The sequence below is a fragment of the Notamacropus eugenii genome, chromosome 3, assembly GCF_028372415.1.
Source record: "Notamacropus eugenii isolate mMacEug1 chromosome 3, mMacEug1.pri_v2, whole genome shotgun sequence".
NCBI classification, from domain to species: domain Eukaryota; kingdom Metazoa; phylum Chordata; class Mammalia; order Diprotodontia; family Macropodidae; genus Notamacropus; species Notamacropus eugenii.
This window is the reverse complement of record NC_092874.1, coordinates 357912736-357933164: the sequence shown is the minus strand read 5'-3', so window position 1 is coordinate 357933164 and position 20429 is coordinate 357912736.

Below are 20429 nucleotides of genomic sequence, written 5' to 3'. Positions count from 1 at the left end.
GAAAAGTCCAGAGATCAACAGAATATTTGATTTTCAAATTCAAGACTCAAAAGAGGCATAAAAAGGTAAAGAGGGAAAACATTGTTATTTAATATGGGCGAATTGTTTACAATCCTATAATGGAAGATGATGTAGCTTATCTTGAGAACTGTGCATTTATTATGATATTTCTTAGGGATACACATGGATAGAGGGAGTCGGAATAAATTAAATGATGTGATGACAAAAATTGTGATTTTTAAGGGTGCAAAGGGGTTGATGAGAAAATGAGGACACAGATAAAAAGAAAATTACACGACAACAAGAGGCACAAAACACACTATAGTAAAGGGAAAGAGGGGATGGGGATGAATGCTGTTTGAGAATTACTCTTATCTGATTTGGGTCAAGGAGGGAACAACAAACTCAGTTAAATATAGAAATCTAACTAGCTCTATAGGCGGTGGGAGGGGAAAGGGGAAAGTAAAGGGAGAGGAGGCTAAAAGGCAAGGAAGAAGTAGGAAGGGTAAAGGGGAATAAAAGGTAGGGTGAGTGACAGAAGCGAAGGAAGAATGAGGGAGGCAGTGGTCAAAAATTTAAAATCTGTTGCGGAAGGGAAGAGAGAAGGGAGAATTAAAAGCATAAAGGGAGAGAAATAGGATGGATGGAAAGACAGAGATAGTAATCAGAACTGTGAATGCCAGAGGGATGAGCTCTCCTATAAAATGGAGGTATATAGCAGAATGAATTAAAAGTCATAATCCAACAATATTTTGTTTACAAGAAATACATTTGAACCCGAGAAATACATGGAGGGTAAAGGTAAAACGTTCGAGCAAAATGTATTATGCTTCAGCTGATGTAAAAAAAAAAAAAAGAGTAGGTTTAGCAAAGTCAGTCACAGACAAAGCAAAAGCAGAAATAGATCTAATCAAATGAAATAAAGAAGGAAAGTATATCCTGCCAAAAGACACCATAGAGAATCAACCCAAATCATTACTACAAATGTTCCAAGTGGTATAGGATCCAAATTCTTAGAGGATAACTTAAGGGAGTTACAGGAAGAAATAGACAGCAAAACTATAATAGTGGAAGACCTCAACCTCCCCTGTTTGAATTTGATAAATCTAACCTCAACATAAACAAGAAAGAAGTTAAGCAGGTGAATAGCACTGTGGATAAGGTGGATATCATAGATCTCTGGAGAAAACTGAATGGGAATAGCAAGAAATATACATTTTTCTCAGTGGGACATGGCATGTATACAAAAATTGACTATGTACTAAGGCAAAAAACTAACAACGTAGACCAGAAAGGCAGATTTAATCAATGCATACTTCTGAGTTCATAATGCAATAAATATATGTATAACAAAAGGCTATGGAAAGATCGACCAAAAATTAATAGGAAACTAAATAATCTAATGGTAAAAAAAATGAGTGAGTTAACCAACAAGTGTTACAAAACAACAATCAGCAACTTCATTCAAGAGAATGGCAATAATGAGACAATCTACCAAAACTTGTGGTATACTTCAAAGAAGTTCTTATGGCTAATATTATATCATTGAATGCCTATATGACTAAAATAGATTAAAAGGAGATCAATGAATTGGACATGCGGCTGAAAAGGCTACAAAAAGAACAAATTGAAAATCCCCAAGAAAATGCCTAATTAAAAATACTGAAAACCAACAGAAGGATTAATAAAATTGAAATTAAGAAAACTTTTGAGCCAACAAATAAAAGAAAGATCTGGTTTTATGAAAAATAAAAATAAAATTGATAAACCTTTGGTGAATTTGATTTAAAAAAGAAAGAATAAGACCAAATTACCCACATCGAAAACGAAATGGGTGAGCTCACCTCCAATGAGGAGAAAATTAAAACAATAATTAGAAATTACTTTCCCCAATGATACGCCCACAATTTGACAATCTAGGTGAGATGAATGAATGTGTAAAGAAGTATAAATTGCTTATATTAACAGAAAAGGAAGGTGAATACATTAAAAAAAACATCCTGGGAAAAGAAAAGGAAAAAGCCATCAATGAACTCCCTAGGAAAACAATCTCCAGGGCAAGATGAATTTACAAGTGAATTTTATCAAACATTTGAAGAACAGTTAATTCAAATACTATATAGTTATTTGGGAAAATGGGTAAAGAAGGAGTAATACCAAATTCATTTTATGATACATATATGGTTGTGATACCTAAATCTGGAACAGCCAAAACAAAGAAAGAAAATTATACATCCATTCCTCTAATGATGATTGATGGAAAAATCTTCCTGTTCTGTCATGTTTGTCAATCTGATAGATGTGAAGTGGTACATCAGAGTTGTTTAGATTTGCATCTCTCTAATCAAAAGTAATTTAGAGCATTTTTTTATATGACTATAGATATTTTTAATTTCTTCCTCTGAAAATCGCCTGTTCATATCCACTGACCATTTATAATTTGGTTAAGGACTTGCATTTTTGTACATTTGAATTAGTTCTCTATATATTGTAGAAATGAGGCCTTTATCACCGACATTAGCTGTAAAAATTCTATTCCAGTTTTGTGCATCCCTCCGAAATTTGGTTGCATTGGGTTTGCCTGTGCAAAACCTTTTTCAGTTTAATATAATCAAAATTATCCATCTTGCACTTCATAATGCTTTCTATCTCTTTTTCAGTCAAAAATTCTTGCCTTATCCATAAATCTGATGAATACACTATTTCTTGCTCCACCAATTGGTACATAGTATCAATCTTTATACATAGATCGTGTACCCATTTGGACTTTATTCTTGTGCATAGTGTCAGGCATTGGTCTATGCCTAGTTTCCACCACATTTTTATCCAGTTTTCCCAGCAATTTTTGTTGAACAGGGAGTTCTTATCCCAGAAGCTGGAGTCCTTGAGTTTATCAAACAGTAGATTGCTACACTCATTGTCTACTGTGTCTAGAGTACCTAGCATTTAGTTCCCTTTATTCCTTTGCCCTGGAATGTTTTTAATAAGAATGGGTGTAGTATTTTGTCAAAAGCTTTTTTTGCATCTATTGAGGTAATCATGTGGTTTCTGTTAGTGTTGTTGATATGATCAATAATGTTAATAGTTTCCTAATATGGAACCATGCCTGCATTCCTGTGATGAATCCTACCTGATCATAATGTATTGTTTTCGTGATTAGTTGCTGTATTCTTTTTTGCTAAAATTTTTGCATCTATGTTCACTAGAGAAATTGCTCTATAATTTTCTTTCTTTGTTTTGTCTCTTCCTTGTTTAGGGATCACAACCATATTTGTATCATCGAAAAAACTTGGAAGTACTCTTTCTTCTTCAAATTTCCCAAGTAGTATATGTAATATTGGAATTAACTGTTCTTTGAATGTTTGATAGAATTCATTTGTAGATCCATCTAGCTCTGGTGATATTTTCCTAGGGAGTTCATTGATGGCTTGTTCAATTTCTTTTTCTGAGATGGGGTTAAGTATTCACCTTCTTCTCTTGTTAATTTGAGCAATTTATATATTTTAAAATACCTGTCCATCTCACTTAGATTGTCAAATTTATGCGCATACTTTTGGGAAAAGTAATTTCTAATTATTGTTTAATTTCCTCCTCATTGGAGATGAGTTCACCTTTTTCATTTTTGATATTGGTAATTTGGTTTTCTTCTTTCTTTTAATTAAATTGACCAAATGTTTATAAATTTTATTAGTTTTGTCATAAAACCAACTGTTAGTTTAATTTATTGGTTCAATAGTTTTCTTAATTTCAGTTTCATTGGTCTCTCCTTTGATTTCATTCAATTTGTTTCTTTCTAGCATTTTCAGCTGAATGCCCAAGTCATTGATATTATCTTTCTCTTTTTTTTTCATGGAGGCATTCAAAGATATACAACTTCCCCTAAGAACTGCTTTTGCAGTATCTCATAAAATCTGGTAAGTTGTCTCTTAATCGAAGTTGTTGATTGTTTCTATGATTTGTTGTTTTACCCACTCCTTCTTTAGGATTAGATTATTTAGTTTTCAATTAATTTTTGGTTTATCTTTCCATATCCTTTTATTACACATACTTTTTATTCCATTATGATGGGAGAATGATGCATTGACTCTCTATGCCTTTGTGCACTGGATTGTGAGGTTTTTATGCCCTAGAACATGGCCAGTTTTTGTATATGCGCCATGTACCACTGACAAAAAAAATATATTCCTTTCTCTTCCCATTCAGTTTTCTCCAAAGACTTATCATACCTATCTTATTCAGAGTTTCATCACCTACTTAACTTCTTTCAGGTTTATCTTAAGGTTAGATTTATCAAGTTCAGAGAGGAGGAGTCTGAGGCCCCCCACCAATATAGTTATGCTGTGTATTTCTTCCTGCAACTCTCCCAACCTCTCCTCTACAAATTCCAATGCTATACCACTTGGAGCATACATTTTTTTAATGATATTGATTCATTGTTTATGGTGCCTTTTAGCAGGATATAGTTTCCTTCCTTACCTGTTTTGATTAGATCTATTTCTGCTTTTGCTTTGTCTGAGTTTGGGATAGGTACCCCTACTTTTCTTACATCAGCTGAAGCACAACACATTCTCCTCCTACCTTTTATCTTTACCCTGTGTGTTTATCCCCTCATTTCAAATGTGTTTCTTGTAAATGACATATTGCTGTATGATGGCTTTTAATCCATTCTGCTATCTGTCTTTGTTTTATAGAGCAGCAGAAGCTACAAAATAATATACTAAAGCAGGTTGTGAGCCCAAGCAGTTTGTAAGTTTGACTGGAAGGATCTATCACATTGGTCTGGGAGCAGAGCAGTCTGACATTGATCATGCCAGTGTGGACATAGCAGCAACAGGCCTTAGGGGACTGAATTGTAGGCTACTGTGGCAGATTCCAGACTTCTAAACCTACAAACACTAAAGACAGCTTCAAAGATCAGTGGGTAGTGTCTCTTACTGGCTTAGAGGGGAGCATGGTCCTGTCCCAATCCTAGCCCCAGCCACTGCTGAAGTGGAGGCAGCTTCTGGAGACCTCCACTTAACAAAGCTCAAAAATCAACTATTTTGCTAAGAAAATGAGCAAATAGGGGAGAAAGAAACAAACTATAGATTTTTGCTTTCTCAGTGAAGATGTATTTTCTTACATCATTGGTGAAAAGGAAGATCAAAACACAAAGCGAGAAGAAGACAACAAAGCCAAAACTCCTGCATCCAAAGCCTCCAAGAAAAATATGAATTGGTCTCAGGTCATGGAAGAGCTCAAAATGGATTCGGAAAATCTAGTAATGAAGTAAACAAAAATTGGGAAGAGAAATGAGAGTGATGCAAGAAAATCATAAAAATCTGAGTCTACAACTTGCTAAAAGAAACCCCCCAAAAGGCCAGGGTTGAAGCTAGAGTTCTATAACACCTGGACTATGATGTTTTGGAAGGCAAAGGAGTTTGGATTACAACCAAGAATCAACTCCCCAGCAAAATTGAACACTAACTCCCAGAGGGGGAAAAAAATGGACATCCAATGAAATAGGGTGCTTTCAATGGTTTCTGATTGAAAAAAAGTGAACAGAAAATTAAATCTTTAAGGAGAAGACTCAAGAGAAGCATCAAAATGTAAAGAGGAAAAAATATTATTCAATAATGTCAAACTGTTTACATCCCTACATGGGAAGATAATAGTTGCATTTCTTTAGAGTGTTATCTTTATTTTCTCATTTAGGACATGGACAGGAGGTGTAGGTATAAATAACTTTGATGTGATGAAAAAAATAACAAAGGGTTTGTACTGGTAGAAGAGGAAAGGAGAAGGCAGAAAAGAATAAATTGCATCACATGAAGATATTCAAATATTCGTTAGAGTAGAGGGAAAGACGGGAAGTAGATATTAATTGACCCTTGCTCTCATCAAATTTGGTTCAAAGAGGGAATAGCATACACTCTCAATTAGATATCAAAATCTATCTTATTCTATAGGAAGTCTAAGAGGGGAGAGGAAATGGGAAGGGTGTATAGAAAGGAGAGCAGAAGGCAGGGGAAAAGTACTAGGTGAAAAGAAAAAGAAAAGGGAGAGTGTCTGGTACAAGGATGGGCAGAATGAGGGACATGGTGGACAGAAGAAAAACTGATGAGGAGGAGAAGAGTGAAAGCAGAGAGAAAAATATAAACGGAGGTAGGGAGAATATGATGCAAAGAAAGACAGAGTAATAATAATTCTGAATGTGAATGGGATGAACTCTCCCATAAAATGGAAGTGCATAGCAGCGGGAATTAAAAAACATAACTCTACAGTATGTTATTTACGAGAAGCTTATTTGAAGCAGAGAGATACACACAGGTTAAAGGTAAAAGGCTGAAGCAGATTATATTATACTTCAGCTGGAAGTAAAAAAAAAAGGAGGGCTAGCAATTCTGATCCCCAACAAAGCAAAAGCAAAAGCTGATCTAATTAAAAGAAATAAGGAAGGAGACTAAATCTTCCTAAAAGTTACCATAGATAATGAAGTAATATCAATATTGAACATATATGCACCAAGTAGCATATAGCATCCAAAGTTTTAGAGAACAAGTTAAGTGGTTCTCAGGAAGAAATAGACAGCAAAACGATACCAATGGGGGACTTTAATCTCTCACTTTCAGAGCTAAATAAATGTAAACACAAAATAAGAAAGAAGTTGAAGAGGTGAATAGAATTTTAGAAAAGTTAGATGTGGTAGAATTCTGGAGAAAACTGAATGGGGATAGAAAAGAATATACCTTTCTTATCAGTGGTACATGACAGTTACACAAAAATTGTCCATGTCCTAGGGCATAAACAGCTGCAATGCAGAAAGATACCCTACTCCTAAAGAATGAGGGATTGCTGTGCCAATGAGAAATTCACAACACCTACCATGGCCATGAATATCCCAGATCAATTATGAATCGTAAAATACCACAAATTCTCCACATGGAAGTCAGAAGAAAAACATGTATTTAGAAACCATAAAACTCAGTACATCACAGTAACAAAAGTCTATACACAATAACAGTGCAGAGAACAAAACCATCACCAAGCCTTCCCTATGCCAGGTTTCCCCTAAATCAGGTCCATTTAACAAATCACAAGCATACTTTCCGTGGGAAAGAGGGAGTCTCCAGCGGCCACGCGGGTCCCCCCACCCACAGAGGGACCTGCAAACCTCTCGCAAAAGGTCCGTTGCGCTGCAGACACGGGGCCCAGCACGGACCTGCAGCGGCGACGGTGGCCGTGGCTCCGAGAGACAAAGTTCTGAGAGGGATCCGGAGGCGGGATTTTCAGCAGCTGCACGGGTCCCCCACCAACAGGGGACTGACGGGGGTAGGTGAGAGAGTCTCTTTGGCAGGTTGAGAGGGGAGTGAGGTGCCCCCATGGCTCGGGACCCCGGGAGGTGGGGGCTGAGAGGCGGCTGCGGTCGGGGCTCCCCAAACGGTCGGGAGCCTGGATCCATTGTGGAAGGTCTGTGCATAAACCCCCTGAGGGAATTGAGCCAGAGAGGCGGCCCTGCCCCTGACCTCAGCACCTGAGCCTAATTTAACATTGAATAACAGCCCTGACCCCGCCAAAAATCCTAAGGCGGGAAGCAGCATTTGAATCTGAGTCCCCAAACGCTGGCTGGGAGGACCAGGAGGCGAGGTAGGTGTGAGGAGAACATTGAGAGGTCAGGCCACTAGGTGGAGACAATGCCAAGAAAAGGGAAAAGAAATAAAACTATTGAAGGGTACTTTATCGGAGAAAAAAAACTTCCTCCCTTCCTTTCTGATGGGGAGAAACAATGCTTGCCATCAGGCAAAGACAGAAATCGAGGATTCTGTGTCCCAGCCCACCCAATGGGGTCGGGCCATGGAAGAGCTCAAGAGGAATTTTGAAAATCAAGTTAGAGAGATGGAGGAAAGACTGGGAAGGGAAATGAGAGGGATAAGGGAGAAGCATGAAAAACAGATCAGCTCCCTGCTAAAGGAGAACCAAAAAAATCTTGAAGAAATTGACACCTTGAGAACTAGCCTAACTCAGCTGGCAAGGGAGGTGCAAGGGGCCAATGAGGAGAAGAATGCTTTCAAAAGCAGAATTAACCAAATGGAAAAGGAGATTCAAAAGCTTACTGAAGAAAACAGATCTCTCAAATCTGGAATGGTACAGATGGAAACTTTGGACTTTTTGAGAAAGACAGATATCTCAGAACATACCGCGCAGATTCGAAATATGGAAGATAATGTGAAATATCTTATTGGAAAAACAACTGACCTGGAAAATAGATCCAGGAGAGACAATTTAAAAATTATGGGACTACCTGAAAACCATGATCAAAAGAAGAGCCTAGACATCATCCTCCATGAAATTATCAAGGAAAACTGCCCTGAGATCCTAGAACCAGAAGGCAAAATAAATATTCAAGGAATCCACAGAACACCGCATGAAAGAGATCCAAAAAGAGAAACCTCTAGGAGCACTGTGGCCAAATTCCAGAATTCCCAGGTGAAGGAGAAAATATTGCAAGCAGCTAGAAAGAAACAATTCAAGTATTGTGGAAATACAATCAGGATAACACAAGATCTAGCACCCTCTACATTAAGGGATCGAAGGTAATGGAATAGGATATTCCAGAAGTCAAAGGAACTAGGACTGAAGCCAAGAATTACCTACCCAGCAAAACTGAGTATAATACTTCAGGAGAAAAAATGGTCTTTCAATGAAATATAAGAATTTCAAATTTTCCTGATGAAAAGACCAGAGCTGGAAAGAAAATTTGACTTTCTAACACAAGAATGAAGAGAACCATAAAAAGGCGAACAGCAAAGAGAAATCATAAGGGACTTACTAAAGTTGAACTGTTTACATTCCTACATGGAAAGACAATATTTATAACTAATGAAACATTTCAGTATGTGAACACTGGGTGGGAGTACACACACACACACACACATGCACACACGCACACATACATAGAGACAGAGTGCACAGAGTGAATTGAAGAGGATGGGATCATATACTAAAAAAAAAAAAATGAAATCAAGCAGTGAGAGAGAAATATTGGGAGGAGAAAGGGAGAAGTTATATGGGGCAAATTATCTCTCATAAAAGAGGCAAGCAAAAGACTTATTAATGGTGGGATAAAGAGGGGAGGCAAGAGAAAAACATGAGATCTACTCTCATCACATTCCACTAAAGGAAAGAATATAATGCACACTCATTCTGATAGGAAAACCTATCTCATAATACAGGAGAGTGGGGGACAGGGGCACAAGCAGGAAGGGGGGGAGGATAGAGGGGAGGGCATGGGGAGGAGAATGCAATACGAGGTCGACACTCATGGGGAGGGAAAGGACCATAAGAAAATAGAAGTAATGGGGGACAGGACAGGATGGAGGGAAATATAGTTAGTCTTATACAACACAACTAGTATGGAAATCATTTGCAAAACTAAACAGATATGGCCTATATTGAACTGCCTGTCTTCCAAGGGGAAGGGGTAGAGAGGGAGGGAGCTAAAGAAGTTGGAACTCAAAGTGTTAGGACCTAATGTAATGTTCTTACCACTGGGTAACAAGAAACACAGGTTAAGGGGTCAAGAAAGCTATCTGGCCCTACAGGAGAAAAGAGAAGACGGAGACAAGGGAAGGGAGGGAGGATAGAGGAGAGAGCAGATAGGTCACAGGAGCAATTAGAAAACTTGGGTCGGGGGGGGAGGGGGGAAAAAGGGGAGAAAATTTGTAACCCAAAATTGTGTGAAAATAAATGTTAAAAGTTTAATAAAAAAAAAAAAAGTACAGCAGGAGAGGAGACTGTCAGGGACTATTGATTGGTAGAAGTGGAAGGAGCCCCAAGAGATCATCTGGTCTACCTTTTGCCTCCAAGCAGAGTTCTAGCTAAGCCAAGAAGAATGATGGTCAATTCAATTCATAAAAGATCTCCAAGAAAGACAATTTACTAATCCTTTCCCAAGCATTTCTGCTTAATATTTAAGTCCTTATCTTGAGAATGTCCTTCCTTTGAACAAATCTCAGTCCCACTGTAATTTGAGCTCTTATTTTTCTCCAAGTGAATACATGGTAAAAATGAAACAAAGCCCTTTAAATCTAAGTTTTTAAAACCTGTTTAGTTTTCTGCTGAAATGCCCATTTGTTTCTATAAGAGATTGTGGTCCTTATAGAAAAGTTTCTGCCATAAGCAAAGATTTTATAACATCAAGCTTAGGATCAGTAGCAAATTACTGATTGCCAAAAGAACTATATTATGCAAAGAAACCATTCCATAGACTATAGCTGACTGTCAAGTAGAAGCTTGATCAAGACTTTAGATTCAAGACTCAGTCTTTGAGATTTTAGGTCTTTAGATTTCAGGACTCAACTGGAATGCCACCTTATGTAAGAAACCTTCCCCCATCCTCCAAGCTATTGGAACCTTTCTCCTTAAAAGTTATCTTCTATTTTCTCTGTATCTATCTTATATATACTTATTTATATACATGCTTTGCTCCCCCCTTCCCCATTAGAATGTAACACCCTTAAGGTAGGTACTGTTTCACTTTTGTATTTGAAACCACCCCCCCACTCCTACTCCCACCCCGCCAGTCTCACCCCCACATCCCCCTACTGCCTTCACCCCCCACCCCCACCCCTACACAATTTCTGGCACACAATAAGCACTTTTAATAAATTCTTGTTGATTGTTTGATTAAAAAAAAATAATAGGACCCAAGGTTTTTTTCTCACTTTTGGTATTTTTATAGGTCTTTGGATTTTCTCATTCCTTAACTCTGAACCTTAATTTCTAAGGTATTTTTCATTCTCTTCACCTATACCCACTTTTGTTTTAAAGTCAAAGTATCAGACTCGTTTATATGTTGCTCATTTATAAAATTAATTTATAGAGTGTTTTATAGAAATTGTCTACTTTTTCTTCCTCTAAAACAGATGGTAAAGTTTTTTATGCTGCCTTTTGTGCAAATACTTATCATGAACATTTCAATATGAGATGATCAAATATTCCATGAGAGAACATTTCCATTTGTCCCTGAACCAGCTACAGCATACTGTTTATTCACTTTTGCAATAAGAACTTATGAAACATTCTTCCATTTAACTTAAACTTCTTTTTGTTTTCTGGTTTCTTTTATATCAACAATGATAATTGATTTTAATGCTACTGTTGAATGACAACTCACTGATCATAGCAAAATGATGTCACAGAGTAGCAAGGTATTGGTCAAATTGCATAGATAGTCTAAAATCAGAGTATTTCTTAACATTTCCTGCCTATCTTGCACTCCCACCCACCCCCTCCCCCCCCACACATGCACACACATGCTAGCACATGTGTGCCATTGTTTCTCTAGAAGCAAAGAAGGGGGTGTAGGACTTAGGGTATTTTTAGTATTCTTGGCTTCGTTAATTACCATAACCAAAAGATTCAACATGAAGGGAGCAGTGTACATGCTATGAATTTTTTTACTTAAATAATTATGTTGATTCATGGAATAGAGATGTATTCTGTTGCCAATTCTGTACCCTAAATCTTTCAACATGATGGAAATGGAAAGAACTTAAGCTTTGCTGGAAGTCATAAAGAGTGCAGAATTATCTTCAGAATTAATGCAACACCAGAGAAGAACTTTTTGCTGATACTTAGTCCAACTGTATCATTTTGAAGATGGAGAAACAAAGGTAAAATATAGGTAAAATAAAGTTACATGAATAATGTCATATGACTCAGTAGGATAGGCAGGACTAGAAAGCAGACTTTTTTTATTCTTTTCAATATTTTCGACACCGTAGAATGATTTTAATGACTTTGAAGAAGGTGCTCCTTCTGATTTATTGTAATCAAAAGTAAAGCAAGACTTATAAAGATAAGAACATTCTGAAGTTCATGATGGTGGAATGTCATATTTAAGAAAAATGTATATAATTAACTCCTATATTGTTTTTAAATTTGTTTTGTACTTTAGAATCCTTCATATTATTTAATGGTGAAGTACATAGTGCATATTTGAGTAAATATTATGTTTATGGATATTACTAGAAAATAGGCATTAGGTCCATGGTGATCAACAAAAACTTAGACTAACCTTGTTGCTATAGCACATTTTAATTTGTTTTCCTTTGTTTCATTTAATTTTCATCGTTTCAACTCAAAGTTATCTTTTCTAGGAATATAACCCGACTTAATTTGATGACTGCTGAAAGAACTCGAATGATTCAGTAAAGTTAAGGTTAAAATTGTCACTAACACAAGTTAATATTTACTTTTTAAAAAACATAAAATTTGTGGTATATATATGTATATATGAAAAGAAGCAGCGTGGTGAAGCAGATAGAAAGCTAGCTCTGAAACCAAGAAGATGTAGGTTCGATTCTGATCTCTCACACATCAAATCAGCAAAACTAATTTAGCTTTTGAGGGAGTATATACAAAAGGATGACATTGTGTTTGGGTGATACTATGGGAAAAAGTAACTCACTGAAATGAAAGATGTTTATTCCAGTATCATACTCAATTTCATTCCTTCAGGTGATGTTTATGGGTTATTTCAGTGCTCTATACTTCTACAATTGGTCGCTGACTCCCTGAGACTTTGATTATCTAATCAGTTTTCTGTTGGGTAAAATAAACACTATACCATATTCAATTACCAAATTGTATGCTGAGTATCTGGTATAGAACTTTTAGATCCTACCATCCACTTCCCAGTACACCCTTGCTGGAGTTATTCTTAAATTTTTTCATGGATTAGTTTATGTGTGAGCAATAAGCCAGAGGAATAGAGATTGACACTTTAGGGTGAAAATTCCAAGAATGGATTTGGTCATTGTGAGTGCAGAGCCCTAGGGGCACATAAAAAGCTTAGGTACTTATAAAAATGAAGGAAGTCATGGTCAAGTGGAAAAATATATTTAACATTTCTTGAATAAGGGCTTTGCATTCAAGATATACAGGTAATTAACGGATATTCACATACATACTTGCATACATACATATGTATATGTGTTTCTGTGTGTGTATATCAACATCAATTTTCTAATAGATAAATCACCAAATGATAGGGATGAATGGTTTTAAAAAAAAAGAACTGAAATTGACAATCACATAAAATGCTCCAAATCAGTGATAATAAGATGAATCCAAATCAAAACAGCAGTTTTCCTCTCACAAATGAAAAGAACACAAAGAATTTTACTATCAGTGGTGGTAAGGATAATGAAAGACAGGCATTCTAATATATTTGGGGGAAAAGTTGTGAATCAGTACAACCATTAGAAAAGCAATTTGGGATTATACAAATATAGTGGTTAAAATGTTAATACATTTTCTTGGATAAATTTTATTGTGTGTGATGGTCATTGAAAAAGATAAGAAAGGTGCCAATACATCAACATGTAATAATTTTTTTTGTTTTGTGGTAGGAAAGCATTGGAGAAAAAGTAAATGCCCTTCAGGTAGGGAATGGCTAAACACATTTGGTATATAAGTGAAGTGGAATTTTTTAGAGTGATGGATAATAGAACAGTAAATATAACGAAAAAGCATGTTTTATGATGGAAAGCAAGCAAAGTGGAGACCCATCCCTCCTCCCAAAAACAATATTCACTACAATAATAATAACGTAAGTGTAAAGAATACCAACCACAACATGATATTCACAACTAGATCTATAGTGTTCTTAATGGTAGTGACTGTTTTGTGAAATTTTGTATCCCAGGGGCCCATAGTATAAAATGCATACAATGTCCTTGATGAAGGTTGATTAACCTTAAGTGCAGAAAAAGGACTTATGATCTTGACCAGACCATTTGATATTCAAATTTTGGCATTGGTAGTCTTATTCTGGCAGTTATTTTTGCAAAGAAAAATCAAAACATTTTGGAACAGAGAGGTAATTTCACGATGATCCAAACCAAACTTCTCATTATGCAAATGAGGAAGGTGAGTCTCATAGAATCTATTCAGCATCACTAAAATATTTAGTGTCAGAGTCAAGCGCGGAAACTAAGTTGAATGATGTCTGTTTCAGTGCTCATTACACTGTATGAGCAAAATTTTCATTATTAATATCTCCTTACATTTATCTAATAAAAAGAGTGAACCTTCACTTTTAAAGAGTTTGGACGTGTCCCACTCCATCTATTTCCATACCTCTTTTACCTCTAACCTCCTCCCCTACATGCCTTTATTCACTTTTCAACCAATTGGCATTATCTTTCTTGCTTTTCCTACAAGATTCCTAGAAAATTACTGACGTTCGGTATTTTCAGTGGTTATTCCAGATGTCTGGAATGTTCTTCCACATCTTTGGTTCCTGTCATGATTCATGTCCAAGATACAGAATACCTTTCTTGAAAATTCTAGTCTCTTCCTTTTATTGATTATTTCCTATTTATCTTGTATATAGCTTGTTTATATGCAACTATTCACAATCCCCTCATTAGACTGTGTGCTCCTTGAAAACATGGACTGTCTTTTACTTTTCTTTTATCCCTAGTGCTTAGCACAATTCCTGGCATATAAAAAACACTTAATAGATGTTCACTGATTGACTGTCGGATAGTATATAGTCTTATATGATCCCCAGAACAAACCTTTGGTGTACATGATATGTTTTTTCCTGATTATAAAGATGAAAGAATTGAGGATCAAAGATGTTAAATGATTTGCTAACAATCATAAAGTTAGTGAGTTTCAGAGTTGGCATTGTGCTATGGATTCAATTTGGTAAAAGCCTCCTTACATTTCTGAATTCTTGAGTTTAAATTCTATCATTCTCTTTTTCCCTCAGATCTTTGACATATGGGGAAAATTCTCTTTCATTCCCCCAAATTGCTTTTTCTCTTGAGAGGCTCTTTGTTAGAGATCTTACATATTCTTGATTTCCACCCTAATTTCATATTTTTCTTTAATTTCTTTAAATTGTCATAAACAATTGTGTTGTTTTTAATTGTTAATTCATTATTTCAGGGAACCCATAGAGCTAGACCTTACTGCATTAATTTCATTTATTCAGAGAGGATTTGTAGTCATTTTCCTTTACTAAATGATGTTTATTCATTTTGTACTTGGTCTTGTTCCAAGTTGAATGCTCATTCTCCTTTCTTGAGGAGTCTCACTGGTAGTTTATCTAGTTGCAGAATATAATCCCACCCATTCTTTCTACCTTATTTTATTTAATTTTCATTTTTTTTATTTTCAAGTATCTTTGTAATGGTACCACTCCAGTATGTCACCTCGCCTACCCACTACAGTTTGTTTTCTACTTGACCTTGTTTAATTTCACTTTGAGGCAAAGAGAAAGGTCTGAATCATGATGAGAAAAAGAAAATTTAAAAGGGAGACATCTACAACTCAGTCACAGCTTTTTTTGGTGTTAAACCTAACAATGAAGTTGGGAGTACAATGAACCACCACTCCTCAGTTTTGTATACTCTTTGTTACAAGGCTGACAGAATTCAGCACTCTCCTCTTATGATAGTGGAGATGAGCAGGTCAATCAGGACAAAACCTGAGAGACACTTCAAGCTATATATCAGACAATGTTGGGCAAATTATCCAAAATTTGGAATTTAGGTTTGTCAGGTCAATTCAGACGTGGAAAGGTCAGATTGGATTCATAAAATAGGAAATGGTTCTATCCTTCAGTTATTTAGTATCAAAAAAAATAATAAATTGCGGGGAGATGATTCGTATCTTAATACAATATGATTGATTATACCTTTTGCATATTTCTTTCTTCTTTGTTTTCCTCCTTTACATTTTCTTGTTCTTCCTTCACTGGGGATTAGGTTGAAAACAAATGCTTTGTCATCTTGTGAAAGATATTATTTCTATTGCTTATATTCAATTTATCTCATATATAGCTTGTTTACACAAAGTTCATTACATGATATCCCTCCATTATACTGTAAGCTCCTCAAGGACACTGTCTTTTGCATTTCTTTGTATCCCTAATATTTAGCTTATTTCCTGGAACACAGTAGGTATTTAATTCAGAAGCAGGATTTGAAGATCAATGTTGACTCCAAGTCCAAAACTGTAACCACTACATCACTGTGCATCTAATGTAAAATTCAAATGATTATTGAACTTCATCTAGCTGCTGAGTTGATAATTTCCTTACTTCATATCAGTGAACCTGTAATTATTATCATTGTAAATTTCTAAACCTTGATTATGCAGGGTGTTGGTTTTGGCAGCATGCTTTGTGAGTACTGATGTTAGCATACCAAATATTTCAATGATTAGCACAGTGATAGCAACATGATGGCACATCACAAGTTGAACATTATATACTAAAACTAACCAGTATTATAGTAGTAAACATTGATGCTAAAATAGAAACAACATATGAATAATGATGGGCACAAATTTGTTGGAATAGAATTATTTTAAAATAATATTTATTTGTCCTCATCAGAAAATAAAGGTTTTGAACATCCAAAATATGGAGGCATGAGTTTCTTTGGATGGGGAGATAGGAACTTCTTTCATTCGTACCTTTCTGAATAAGGCTAACCTGTTTGGACTACAAAATATTGTTCCTTTTCACTTGTGGTCCTTCATGTTCTCTTTGCTTTAATAAATCAAAATATTCCTAAATGATGGTGGAGGGTACCAATGCAACCAATGTGAGAAGGGAAGCAGAAAGCAAGGAAATAATTTTTCAGCCAGTGTTTCTGATAAAGGCCTAATTTCTCAAAAATATAGAGAACTGAGTCAAATTTAAAGGAATATAGTCCATTCCTCAATTGATAAATGGTCAAAGGATATGAATAAGCAGTTTTCAGATAAAATAAAAATTATTTAGAGGCATATGAAAAATGCTCTAAATCACTATTAATTAGAGGAATGCAAATTAAAACAACTCTGATGTACCACATCTATCAAATTAGCTAATAAGACAGAAAAGGAAAATGATAAGTGTTGGAGAAGATGTGGGGAAAACTAGAACACTAATGCATTGTTGGTAGAATTGTGAGCATTCTGGAGAGCAATATGGAATTGTGCCCAAAGGACAATACAACTGTGCATAACATTCAATCTAGTATTGTCACTAATAGGTCTGTATACCAAAGAGATAATAAAAAAGGAAAAAGGACTAACATAAAAGGACTAAACATATATAATGATATTTACAGAAGCTCTTTTTGTGGTGGCAAAGAACTGGAAGTTGAGGGAATTCCTAATGATTGAGGGAAGGCTGAGCAAGTTCTGGTGTATTAATATAATGGAAGGTTATTGTGCTATAAGAAGTGATGAGCAGGGAGATTGCATAAAAAAAAAAAAGACCTGGAAACACTGACATGAACTGATTCTGAATGAAGTGAGCAGAACCAGGAGAAGATTACACACAGTAACAGTAAAACTGTGAAAAGATCAGGTATGAATTATTTAGTTCATATCAGCATTACAACGATTAAAGAAAATTTAAATAGACTCATTATGGGAAATCCTATCCATATCTAGAGATAGTACCATGGATTCTTTGAATGCAGAACATGACTAATTTGAAATATGTTTAGTGTAATAGCACATGAATATGCAATATATCTGATAACATGCCATCTTGAGGAGGGGCGAGAGAAGGGAGGGAAGGAAAAATTTTGCAATTCAAATTCTTATAAAAGTAAACGTTGAAAACTATTTTGTATGTTATTGGAAAAAATAAATTATTATTTCCAAGCATAATGGTGGAGAAGTTACTGTTTGCCTTATCACTGAAACAGGGATAATAAGAGTTTTATTTTTTATTAACCACAGCATCCCTGGTGTACGGCCACAGAATATCAGGTGATTCTGAGAATAACGAAGTAACAAAAGGTTAACTGAAGTGGAGGTGTGACATTCAGTGGACAGAACTGGAAACAAAACTTAGGAGGGACCAAGCTCAGTAGATAGACACTGATGATATTATAGGAAGACTTTGGTAGTTCTACAGCTTTATTGGTGTAAATTGTTCTTCCATGTATATGCTGTGGCCATAAGTGTACTCTTCCATATCTGTACCCCTTATGTGAGTCCCATCACATTCACTCTTCTCACTGTCATTGTGTGTATTTATGGGAGAACAAGTTCCAAGTTTAAGCAAGGGATATTATGTTACTATACTCTTTCATTTTTTGCCTTTTTGCTTTGAATTAAATGTATCCTCCACCCAAGAAAAGTAAACATATTAGTAGGGACTTGGAAGTATAGTTAAGAGAGGATTCTGACCCACAAACCATCTAGAACCTGAAGGTAGCTTTCTGAGAGTCTACAGGTGCTACTGTATGTAACATTTGTGCTGAACCATCTTTATAGATTAAGTGTATTGGGAAAGACAATAATAGTCACTTGTTATCACAGCCAGACAGAACATGCTTCCTTTGAGGAGTGCCTTTCTGTGCCCTACTAGGCGACTGTAGCTATACAGTGTGGTATACTGAGATCAAATTGCTTACATATTCACCAACCAGGCATAGATTATGAGACTAGAAACAGGAAACTGCTACAGTGGAAAAAGAAAGCATATGGAAAGAAGTTTACAGTCTTAAAGCTGTCAATTCATAAGAGGAACTATTCAGCTATCTCGGTTCATAGTATAATTAAAAGTAATGCCAGGTCCAACCCTCTCATCTCCTACTCAGTCCTTTGACCATCTGCATGCTTGTCCAGGATACTGAGAACCAGCTCTATAGGCTGTCTAGCCTATTGTATGTATATCATAGTCTGGATAATCTGCTTCCACTGGCTAGATGTGTGACCTTGGGGTTTCCTCCTTTGTAGAATGAGGGGGTTGGAAGAGGTGATCACTTAAGGTCCTTTCCAGCTCCAGACTCTGAATTTTGCTGTTCACAGACAAACTGTGATAGTTTTTAAGTGACTTCACTACAATTGCCTTTTCCTTCCCTTTTGCTTTTTCCTGTATGCATCCTTAGACCGAACTCTAGTGATCATGGAATTAATTTGAAAGGCTCTGCATTGTTCTAAGGCTTGGTAAATCAGCACAATGCCATCTGAAGCTGTAAATATCTGGAGTTATCTCACTATCCATAGAGAATCCCTTTTCCATTTGGACTTTGCACTGGACAGTGTCTATGACAGTGTGGCAAATACCTTTGGCTAGCACATAGCTCCCTGTTTTATGCCTCACTTGGTATCAGAAGGTTATTCAACAGTTGTCTCTACTGTTACATTTTTTCATGGAATCTTGTGTGATTTAATATATGCATGATAAGTGTTCTTTGTTGAATGAAAGACTTTAAAGCAGCACTTTGTTCTTCCCTATCAAATGGCTTTTAATAAAACCATTAAGCACAGTGGGATCTTAAAAAAAAAAAGAGTTTTATTTCTTGTTTCATGGAATTGTGATAGATTTTCTATGACATCATAAGACCATTGATTTAGATCTGCAAGGAACTTGAGAAGACATCTAATCCAATCATTTTAACACGTGAAATAGGACATTAAGGCCCAATGAGATTAGGTTATTTCCTCAAAATCATAGAGGTAGAAAGTCATTTGAATCAAGACTAAGTGCTCTGTACACTTTATATTTGCAAAGTCCGCAGCTCGCACTTGCTTGAACATCTGAACATTCTCCCCATTCTCCTTCCAGTCTCCCACCTCCCAGTGAGTTCTCTTAAATGGTACCACAGGGAGGGGGGAGGGATGAAACAGATTCCGTGATATTTCCCATTAGAAAAAAATAAGTGATGAATAATGATGATAAAGACTATGTTACAATATATACTAATGATACGTTACATTTTTACAGGGAGTATAATCAATTGTATAAGGTCTACAAGCCAATTTCACCTGAAAGTTTTATGAAATAGGGAGTGTACTGTATGTACTATATGTGCAATATATTTTATGCAAAGTTTTAGAAAGCAGAAGTTTGGAAGACGAAGATTGTGTTGTATGCCTGGTAAATTAGAAATAGCTAGGATTAAAACAAATACTGGTAATTTGTGTTGTCTATTAAAGAAGGAAAAATCTATCTATCTATCTATCTCTATCTATCTATCTATCTATCTATCTATCTATCTATCTATCTATCTTTCTATCTATCTCTTCCTCTCTCTCTTTCTCTGAGAGATAGGAAGAGAGAGAGGAAGAGAGGAAAAATTTTAAAAACTTCAAACTCAATGATTGTGAAAAAAACTTTTATTTCCTTCTTTACACTCAAGCTGCATTCTAATAGATTTTTCTCTGCTCTATATTGATACTACTATGTGCTAAATATAGTTTATTCCGTGAAAGTATCGCTTAAGAAATGTTTATTGAATGTGTGTGAAGAATTGCTTTCATATTCAAAAGGATTAGGCTATTTCCCTAATAATCCAGTGTTAACAGAAGATCAAATGCCAATTCAAAATATGAATTGAATGAGAGGAGAGTCAAGGTGGCAGAGTAAAAGCAGGGACTTGCTTGAGTACTCCCTGCAAAATCCTAAATACCTGTAAAAA